The sequence below is a fragment of the Bombina bombina genome, chromosome 3 (genome assembly GCF_027579735.1).
Source record: "Bombina bombina isolate aBomBom1 chromosome 3, aBomBom1.pri, whole genome shotgun sequence".
Lineage (NCBI taxonomy): Eukaryota > Metazoa > Chordata > Amphibia > Anura > Bombinatoridae > Bombina > Bombina bombina.
Window position 1 is genome coordinate 1,002,240,967 of NC_069501.1, and position 10,429 is coordinate 1,002,251,395.

Genomic DNA, 10,429 nt, shown 5'->3' on the forward strand with positions numbered 1-10,429 from the left:
ACGGCGGCAATCGTATGAAGAGGATTCTCCATGATCCATGGCTCCATGGTCGTTGGTCCTGCTCCGCACTCATCTCTGCTCCGCGCCGGCTTGGTCCTGGATGAAAAGGAAGTTGTCCCCGCTTGGAAGATGTTAGGTGCCTGGAACAGGACCTTCTCTGCTGGACTTCAAGAACGGTGAGTACCTATTTGGGGGTTAGAGTTAGGATTTTTATTTTTATATTAGGGTTTTAATGGGCACTCTTAAAAGAGCTGAATGCCCAATTAAATGGGTAGTTTAGGTTTTTTTGTGTTAGGTTTATTTATTTTAGGGGGTTTGGTAGATGGTGGGTTCTACTGTTAGAGGGGGGACTTAGTATTTTTTTAAGGTAAAAGAGCTGTTTAATTTAAAGCAATGACCTACAAAAAGACCTTTTAAGGGTTATTGGTAGTTTAGCATTAGATTATAGAGTGTTTTTATTTTGGGTGGGCTTTTTTATTTTCATTACTCATGGATCAGGTTTAATTTTTTTAATTTTAGATAATTGTGTTTATTATTTTATGTAATGTTAGACCTTTTTATTTTTTATAATCTTAGATTATTTTTTTTTTTTTAAGTAATGTTAGCTTTTTTATTTTAATTGTAATTTAGTGTTTTTTTAATTTAGGTAATTGGGGTTAATTTAGGGGGTGTTAGGTTATGGGGCTTAGTAATTTAATTAGTTATTTGTGTTGTGGGGGTTTGGCGGTTTAGGGGTTAATAGTTTTATTAGGATTATTGTGTTGTGTGGGTTTGGCGGATTGGTGGTTATTAGATTTATAAGGTTTGTTGCAATGTGGGTTAATGGCGGATTAGGGGTTAATAGTTTAATTAGGCATATTGCTTTGTGGGGGGTTGTCGGTTTAGGGATTAATACTTTTATTATTAGTTCCGATGTGGATTTGATGGCGGATATAGGGTTTTTATGTGTCAGGTTTATTTTTGGGAGGCGGGTTAGACTTTTACGAGAGATTTAATATACTTTTTTATTTTCTTAAGCGCCGGCAGTTTCTAAAGTGCCGTAAATCACTGGGACTCCAGAAATTTGTATTTACGCTCATTTGTGGACATCGCTAGTTTATCCGACTTACGGCTCTTTATGAACTACCGGCACCATATATGTGATACCCCGATGTGCGAAGTGAAGTTACAGCCCGTGCCGGTTTCAGCAGTTGCGCTGACGCTTGCGCCGCATATATAATCTTGCCCCTCATAATTATATGTTAGCATTGTTTACTTCCCTTTGTTTAATGTTATATCTAACTACATTTAGCCGCTCTCACAGTTTTATCAGACTAGAGGACATTAACAGTGAAATAGTGTAATTTCTCTAACATTGTACACATTGGAATATTTAAATTTGAACAATATAGATATAACATAAATCCCCTTCATATTTGTACACACTACAGGGGGTTACTTCTCTTTAATACACATTTTTATTGTATTTAGGGTAAAATAGAGTTAGACTTGGGTTATACATATACTTGTCTCATGCACAGCTCAAATGCGTCAAGAGTTAAGGCCACAAGTGACGTATGTTCATCGCAATTAGTAGCTTCAATTCTGCAAGAGTTATTCCCGATGAGATTACTTTAGGAGAGGTACTAATTTGGGCACTACTGAGTAAATATGACTTACTTTGTATGTATCTCACTATATAGTGTTCTGGTTAAAGTTAGGGAACTATGTCTTGGATTATCATTGCAGTATATTGCACTGGTAAAGGCAATAGGGGATAATTATTTACATTGAGATAATCTGGAATTTCTGTGATATAGATTTCTAATTTTTCTCTGCATAGTCGGCATTACTTTAAAATATGTTTCACTCCACTATTCTTGTTATGCTTTGTTAGATCTTCAATGTCAGCGAAAGTGGCATTGGAGTATCACTATCTTGTTTATTATTTGCTGATATTAGAAAAATAGATGTATTGTTTCATATATAATTTCATATATAATTTGTGTTATTAGTGATGTTTGAATATTATTATCTCGAATATAGACCATGGGAAGTTGTACATATAACACTTGGGGTGGTTAACTATGGCACTATTAGTAAGAGATACTAACGCCAACATACAGATATCAAATCCAGAATCAGTTGCACCAATAAAGTACATGGAATAAACTCTTTAAGCTTATAGAAGTAACTAGGTTTACATATAGTTATCATTAAAGGGACACCGAACCCAAATTTTTTCTTTTGTGATTCAGATAGAGCATGACATTTTAAGCAACTTTCTAATTTACTCCTATTATCAAATTTTCTTCATTCGCTTGGTATCTTTATTTGAAATGCAAGAATGTAAGTTTAGATGAGGGCCCATTTTTGGTGAACAACTTGGGTTGTCCTTGTTGATTTGTGGATAAATTCATCCACCATTAAAAAAGTGCTATCCAGAGTTCTGAACCCCCAAAAAAGCTTAGATGCCTTCTTTTTCAAATAAAGATAGCAAGAGAACGAAGAAAAATTGATAATAGGAGTAAATTAGAAAGTTGCTTAAAATTGCATGCTCTATCTGAATCACAAAAGAAAAAAAATTGGATTCAGTGTCCCTTTAATGATAACTATATGTACACCTAGGTACTTCTATAAGCTTAAAGAGTTTATTCCATGTACTTTATTGGTGCAACTGATTCTGGATTTGATATCTGTATATTGGCGTTAGTATCTCTTACTAATAGTGCCATAGTTAACCACCCCAAGTGTTATATGTACAACTTCCCATGGTCTATATTCGAGATAATAATATTCAAACATCACTAAATGATGACAGCAAACGCTGTGAAATGCTTGTGCAATGCCGGCCGCTAGCAGGGGGTGTCAATCATCCCTATCGTATCTGATCGGGATGATTGCTATCCGCCACCTAAAATGTGGAGGACAAGTTAAGGAGCAGCAGTCTTATGACCGCTGCTTCTTAAAGGGACAGTCAAGTCCAAAAAAAACTTTCATGTTTCAAATAGGACAAGTAATTTTAAACAACTTTCCAATTTACTTTTATCACCTATTTTGCTTTGTTCTCTTGGTATTCTTAATTGAAAGCTAAACCTAGGAAGGCTCATATGATAATTTCTAAGCCCTTGAAGGCCGCCTCTTATCACATGCTTTTTTATTTGCTTTTCACAACAGGGGAGAGCTAGTTCATATGAGCCATATAGATAACATTGTGATCACACCCGTGGCTTGTGGCAGACACTGCACTAATTGACTAAAATGAAAGTCAATAGATAATAAATAAAATGTCATGTGATCAGGGGGCTGTCAGAAGATGATTAGATAAAAGTTAATCACAGAGGTAAAAAGTGTATTAATATAACAGTGTTGGTTATGCAAAACTGGGGAATGGGTAATAAAGAAATTATCTATCTTTTTAAACAACAAAAATTCTGGTGTTGACTGTCCCTTTAACTTATGCTTCCGGCAACCTGGAAACATCGGGCGGAGATAGCAGCATCCGCTGCTTATTAAATCTCCCCCATTGGTTCTAATTTTTTAAATTTATACTTTTGCTCTACTTATTCTCTTCTAGATCCGTGTTTTCAACCAGTGGTACGTATACCCCTGGAGGTGTCTGGAGCTTTGACAAGGGATACTCAGGGACTTGCCCTTATTTTTGCGTTACTGCAGCTAAATTAAAGATTCAATATATCCCAGGAATCAGTGTTTCTGAGATTTACTCTCAATCACCTCTCACAGGCCAGACTCTATTGCCCTTCGTGAGTTGTTCTGATGCTCTCTCACAGTGACTGACTCAAATTTAGTTTTTGGAGATTCTTCTCTATTAGTTGCTTTCTTTATTATTTCCATAGATTTGCTGTATTTGCATTTCGTAAAAATCGATTTTAACATTAATTCCTAAAAGCGGAAAAATATATCTGTATCAATTTGTCACTTTCTGTGATATGCAGAATTGTCTCTATTTTTTTAAAGCATATTATTATTTACTTGTTATAGTTGGGGGTACTTAGAGCAGCAAATTATGCCTGTGGGGTATGTGCTACAAAAAAGGGTGAAAACCAGTGTTCTAGATAACATATGTGTGTTCCTAAAAGTATTTAGTTGCTCCACTTGGTAAAAAGCTTCCTCTATTTATAAAGCACATATATGGGGCCTATTTATCAAATGTCTTGCAGACCTGATCCGACAGTGCGGATCAGGTCCACAAGACATTGCTGAATGTGGAGAGCAATACGCTCTCCGTATTCAGCATTGCACCTAAGGATAAGAGCTACAGTGTCTACCACAACACTCATTCTACACGTACTAAATTTAATCTGTTAGCTATTGACTATAAGGTTTAACACTAAAAGCAACAAGAAGAAATCTCTTTCCCCAGGCTTTGTATACAGCACTGCAAAATAAGCCTGTAAGGGATAACATTCAGACTTTATTTATGTTTTACATACATACATACACATGTATATATATATATATATATATATATATATACAGTATGTGTGTGTATCTGTACATATGTATTTATATGTGTATTTACAGACATATATACACAAATAAACATATAAATACATATGTTTACATATATAGACATACAGTATATAAGTGCATTGAAGCCATTTGCAGTCAAGTAGCTAATGAACATGAAAAATAATATTTATGCAATATTCATATTTATTAAAGTGTTATACTGTGTATTTACTGTAAATATTGTACATTCCAATGTTTTTCACATAGAGGAATATGTTCTATGTATTTATGGATATTCCTATATATATATTTTACCTAAATTGCATCCGCTATATATAGGAATATATATTTAACAAAATATAGAACATATTCTGCTATGTTCAGAAGATTAGAATGTGCATTTTGCCACATAAGCTTCTGTAAATAACAGTGACCGGGTTTGTGTGACTTGTTGGCTCTTAAGTTTTTTTGTTTTTTTAAATCACGGCTCCATTAAAGTCTATGGGGGAATGTGATTTTGCGTTTGCAAACTTGGGTAGTCGAGTGCAAAGCAAATTAAAAATTGCGCTCCACTCGTAACCTAGCCCTAGGTGTTGCTGGGGGGCGGGCTTCATGGATTCTTGCACCTGGGCCGTGAGGTTTCTAGTTATGCCTCTGATACTGCTAATCAAAAACTCAATGCATTTCCTTATTGACTAGAACATAGCTTTAATTCTAGTCAACTTACACTAAGGGGTGAATTTATGAAGCTGCATCTTTTGAGGCTATGAGGCTCACATGAGCAGACACATATTTAAGAACCACAAACTGCTTGTCCTGCCTCTCCACCTCATCTGGCATGGGCTGTTTATTTCAATGTGCATCACTTACCAAAAACAGTGATAGGAGTGCAAGGAGAACTGAATTTAAAGGCTGCCAGGTGATTTTTATATTGGATTAAGCCAGCATGGTCAAGTGAAGTCCCTGCAGGTGAATTACATGGGTGGTATTTTACTAATTTTATTTTGAAAAAGGTGGTTACACTAGTGGCAGAATTATATCAGACAGTCTGGTACTTCATAGTGATTATATGGCTGGTACACAAGGCTGGAGTGCATTATATGGTTCATGAGTAATGCATTTGCTATCTTATGTCCCGCTTTGGTAGTGAGTTAGCTAGTTTTAAGATCTACTGGATGGAGCGGAAATGGTCCATAAGTACAGATCAGGGACAAGTCTAGATTCCTTGGGAACAGAGAGAGGCTTAATAGTAAGGGGTGAAATATCGGTTAATAAACAGCATATTATGTAGTATGTGGTGATAGTTCTGAAAAAAAACATTGGCTTCAAAATAAAGAAATATAAGGAATTTAACATCAAAGAGGTCTGCGTGTAATGAATGTAACTTGCATAAAAAGGTTAAATATGACTACCTTTGCAAAAAGAATGTATTAAAAGGGCAGTCACTGCTCTCTATATGAAGAACATGAAAATACACAATCTATAAAATGGCCACTCTGACATATGCACAGAAATTTTTTTTTTTTTTTTTAAATGAAACATTGTTGTCAGGTTTTAAATAGCGAGATACAACTGGTGGACAACATACAGTACTTCACAAGGTTAATATAGTCTTTGCAAGTTCCCCGTGCTTGGCTGAGGTTTAGGCAAAACCCCAATCATACTCTGGATCACCCACTGTCACCCTCTCATTTTGTCTGTGAGGTTTCTCTCAGGGACCTGTCTTCCATGGTCCCTGCTCTTCTGCAACAAATTGTGCCAGAGCTGGGCTTGTCAATCACCCAGCATGATCTGACCAGGAGGATTTAACACCACCACCCTTGAGGGGTTGGAGATGTTATGTAGCAGCTGCCTTAAGACTAATGCTTTTTAAGAAACATTGCAGGCACCACCGAAACTTGTGCAAACCCAACATTGCGCTAGATCAACGGTGTTAATGACAAAGTTGTGTTAGGAATACTTTAAATTCCTATGTCCTTCACATAGCAGAAAATGTTCTTTTAATTTTTAAATACAACTCTGGGAAAAAGAGACCACTGAAGATTATCAGTTTCTTTGGTTTTATGATTTATAGGTAAGTGTTTGAGTAAAATGAACAATTTTGTTTTACTCTATAAACTACTGACAACATTTCTCCCATATTCCAACTGAAAATATTGTAATTTAGAGCTTTTATTTCCAGAAAATGACAACTGGTCAAAACAACAAAGATGCAGCATTTTAAGACCTCAAATAATGCAAAGAAAACAAGTTCATATTCATTTTTAACAACACATATTAATGTTTTAACTTAGCAAGGGTTCAGAAATCAATAACTCCCTGATTTTCAATCACAACTTTCTTGCGTCTTGGCATGCTCTTTACCAGTCTTTTACATTGCTGTTTGGTTACTTTATGCCAATCATGGCACAAATATTCAAGAAACTGGACTTTGTTTGATTGTTTGTGACCATCCATCTATCTCTTTTTCACATTTCAGAGGTTTCCAATTGGATTCAGGTCTGGTGATCTTCCATCCACACCTTGATTGACCTGGCGGTGTGGCATGGAGTATTATCTTGCTGAAAAAAAAAAAAAAATCCTCAGAGTTGGGGAACATTGTTAGAGCAGAAGGAAGCAGGTTTTCTTCAAGGATAACCTTGTACATGGCTTGCTTTATGCATTCATCACAAAGATAAATATGCCCGATTCCAGCCTTGCTGAAGCATCCCCTAGATCATCACTGATCATCCACCAAATTTCACAGTGGGTGTTAGACACTGTGGTTGTAGGCCTCTCCTGGTCTCCATTTAACCATTAGATGACCAGGTGTTGGGCAAAGCTGAAAGATGGACTAATCAGAGAAGACAATCTCATTCCAGTCCTCTGCAGTCCAATCTTTATGGTCTTTTGCAAACCTCATACTGGCTCTTCTTTGCTTCTCATTGATGAAGGGCATTTTTCTAGCTCTGCACAAATTCAGCCTGCCTCTAGGAGCCTGTTTTGAACCATTCTCACCCTGCACTTCACCACCAGCTGCCATTTGTCATTCTTTTTGTAGGACACTTGATGTCCTCCTATGGTTGTTGAGTGACATTCAAATGAGTTGGTCATCCTGCCCATCTGTAGCTTTGTTGTCCCCAATGTCTGCTGTTTGACCTTGTTCCTATGAACCGCTGTCTTTGAAATGTTAAGGATTGAAGCAACCTGACGCTCACTGTATCCTTTTGCCAGTAAGGCCAGAATTTATTCCAATTACTTTTGAGATACTACTAGCATTGTTTTTTTGCCATTTAGCTGGTCCTATTGCGAGAGGGGAGTGATGACCACTGCTGTGGTTAATATACTTTTCCTTATCAAATAAGATTTGGCTCAGGTGATCACCTAATTAGTACCTCATTAAGTAGAATGAGGTGTGCCTGTGTTGGAATCCAACAGACACAGACACTGGAATGGAATGACTGCCATACATGTAGAGATGCTGATTTAAGAAAAAAATTGAGTGGTCTCTTAATTTTTTTTTACAGAGCTGTATATATTTCTACATACATCTGATTGTTTTTTTGTTAAAAAAAAAAAAATATATATATATATATACCTATATATATATTTAAAAATCAAAAGAACATTTTGTTTTCTAATGTATTAAAAGGCATGCGGGCAGTTTCTTAACTTCAGAAGTTGTCCGCACGCCTTTGCTGCATATGGCCCGTATGCATCATTAAACACTCTGATGAGTGTGTAATGTTCACCCATTCACTCGGGTGACTATCAATCACTGAGAGCGAGAGAGCTCTTGGTGATTACTCTTTGCCACCTTAGAGGTGGCGAAGAGTGTGAAAAGCAGCAATCTAATGACCGCTGCTTCTTACATTGCGGGAAACAGGCTTGCATGTGCGAACCTGCCCTGCAAGGGCTCCAGAGCAACTTATACTGCTTCGTACATTGAGCCCTAAGGGAAGAACATACAAATTAAAAGAAGTTCTATTAAAAACACTTTAAAACATGAAAAAAAAAAAAAAAAAAGTATATTGCATGTTTCGAGTTATTTGACTAGAAAGGGCTAAAAAGTGTATATATATATATATATATATATATATATGTCTATATATGTGTATACATGTGTTTATATGTATGGATGTGTGCACATACATATTTACACATATAAACACATAAATACTAGGGGTGCATAAAATAATCGCCATTGTGATGCATCGCGATGCAGCCGTTAACGATGCAGTGCAGACCCCGAATCGATTCAGAGTTAGTGACGTCATTGTGCAATGTCATGTGACCACGCCTCTCCCACTGAATGATGTGTGAGGGCTAAAGTGATGGCAGACAGAGTAATAACTTTTTGTTTCTTTTTGCAGCATTACCAGTCTTGCTGCCTAGTGCCTATGTGCAGAGATTTGATTGACATATGGTGCATCCAATAGCGATGCACCATATGCCCTATGTATTTTTACTTCAACAAGCATTTGAGGGTTGCTATTAGATATAGTCAAAAGTTTTGCAAAAGTCACACAATTGCCCCTCAAATGTTAAAATAAATTATAAATTGTGTGGCTTTTGCAAAACTTTTGACTATATCGAATAGCAACCCTCAAATGCTCGTTTGGGCTAGGGGGTCTGACAGAGAGCAAACATGCAGCAGAGACCGCAACAGTAAACAGTGAAACGATAATGCAAGAAAACAATCACTGTATACATCAGACTGCTGTCGGCTTGTCTGACAATTGCTAATTCAGACTCAGAGCCCTCAAAGCAGCAGCGGCGCGGGTGCTTGTTGAAGTAAAAATACATACTGATCATGATCATACCCTAATGGGATACATCTTTTTCCAAGATGTTGTTTAGCGAGGAGTGTAACAGCCTAAGCCAGCTGATGGAATCTGGGTGTGCAGTTAATGTTCCCAATAACCCTCTCAGCCAGTCACCTGCCCATCTGGCAATCTGCGGAGGAGGACAAGCTTTTTTTTTCTCCTTTGGCAGTTACATACAGGTAAAGGACTTTATATTAACCAGCAGGACACTTGTGGAGAGGCTTTGATCCATAAAGCAGCCCAATCAGAAAGCTTAGACTGTCTTAGTGTGCTTGTTGCTAGAGAAGTCAAATTAAATGTATGCAATAAAAACGGGCAAACAGCTGAAGACCTGTCATTATCAAGTGGGTTTATGGAATGTGCACACTATATTGCTGCAGTTAGGAATACTCAGGATACATTTTTAAAATCACAGTCATCTATGCATGAATTGAGGGAGGCGACAGCTGGGCACAAAAGATGGCATCACTGCGGATCAGTGTTACATGGCTAGAGAAGGAGAGCATCAGAGGGTCTCATTTAGTCTGGATATGGAAGTGAGGAAGAAACTGTCGGCTAGATTACGAGTTTTACGGTATGAGTGAAAAAGCAGCGTTAAGGCTCTTTTTCACTACCGCTGGTATTACGAGTCTTGCAGGTATTTCTGTACCGCACACATTTTTGGCTGTAACGCAGCGTAACTACCGCAGATTTCAAAAAGTCCTTTGTCAATGGGACTTCCTTACGCTGGTATTATGAGTCTGCCTGGGAGGCCAAAAAGTGAGCGGTACAGCCAATACCGTCAAGATCCATACCGTAAACTGAAAGTAAGTAGTTATGAGTTTTACGCTACAGAGCTGTAGCATAAAACTCATAACTAAAGTGCTACAAAGTACACTAACACCCATAAACTACCTATTAACCCCTAAACCAAGGCACTCCTGCACCGCAAACACTAAAATAAAATTAATAAACCCCTAATCTGCCGCTCCGGACATCGCTGCCACTATAATAAACATATTAACCCTTAAACAGCCACCTCCCGCATCATAAACACTAGTTAAATATTATTAACCCCTAATCTGCTATCCCTAACATTGCCACAACCTACATTACTGTTATTAACCCCTAATCTGCCACCCCCAAAGTCTCCGCCACCTACCTACACTTATTAACCCCTAATCTGCCGCCCC

The 10,429-nt window shown here is 37.4% G+C and overlaps 1 pseudogene; it reads left to right on the top strand.

The window, feature by feature from the left end:
- The first annotated feature begins 9,280 nt into the window (after positions 1-9,280).
- Positions 9,281-9,780, top strand: LOC128652584 (ankyrin repeat domain-containing protein 37-like; annotated as a pseudogene).
- Positions 9,781-10,429: the final 649 nt, after the last annotated feature.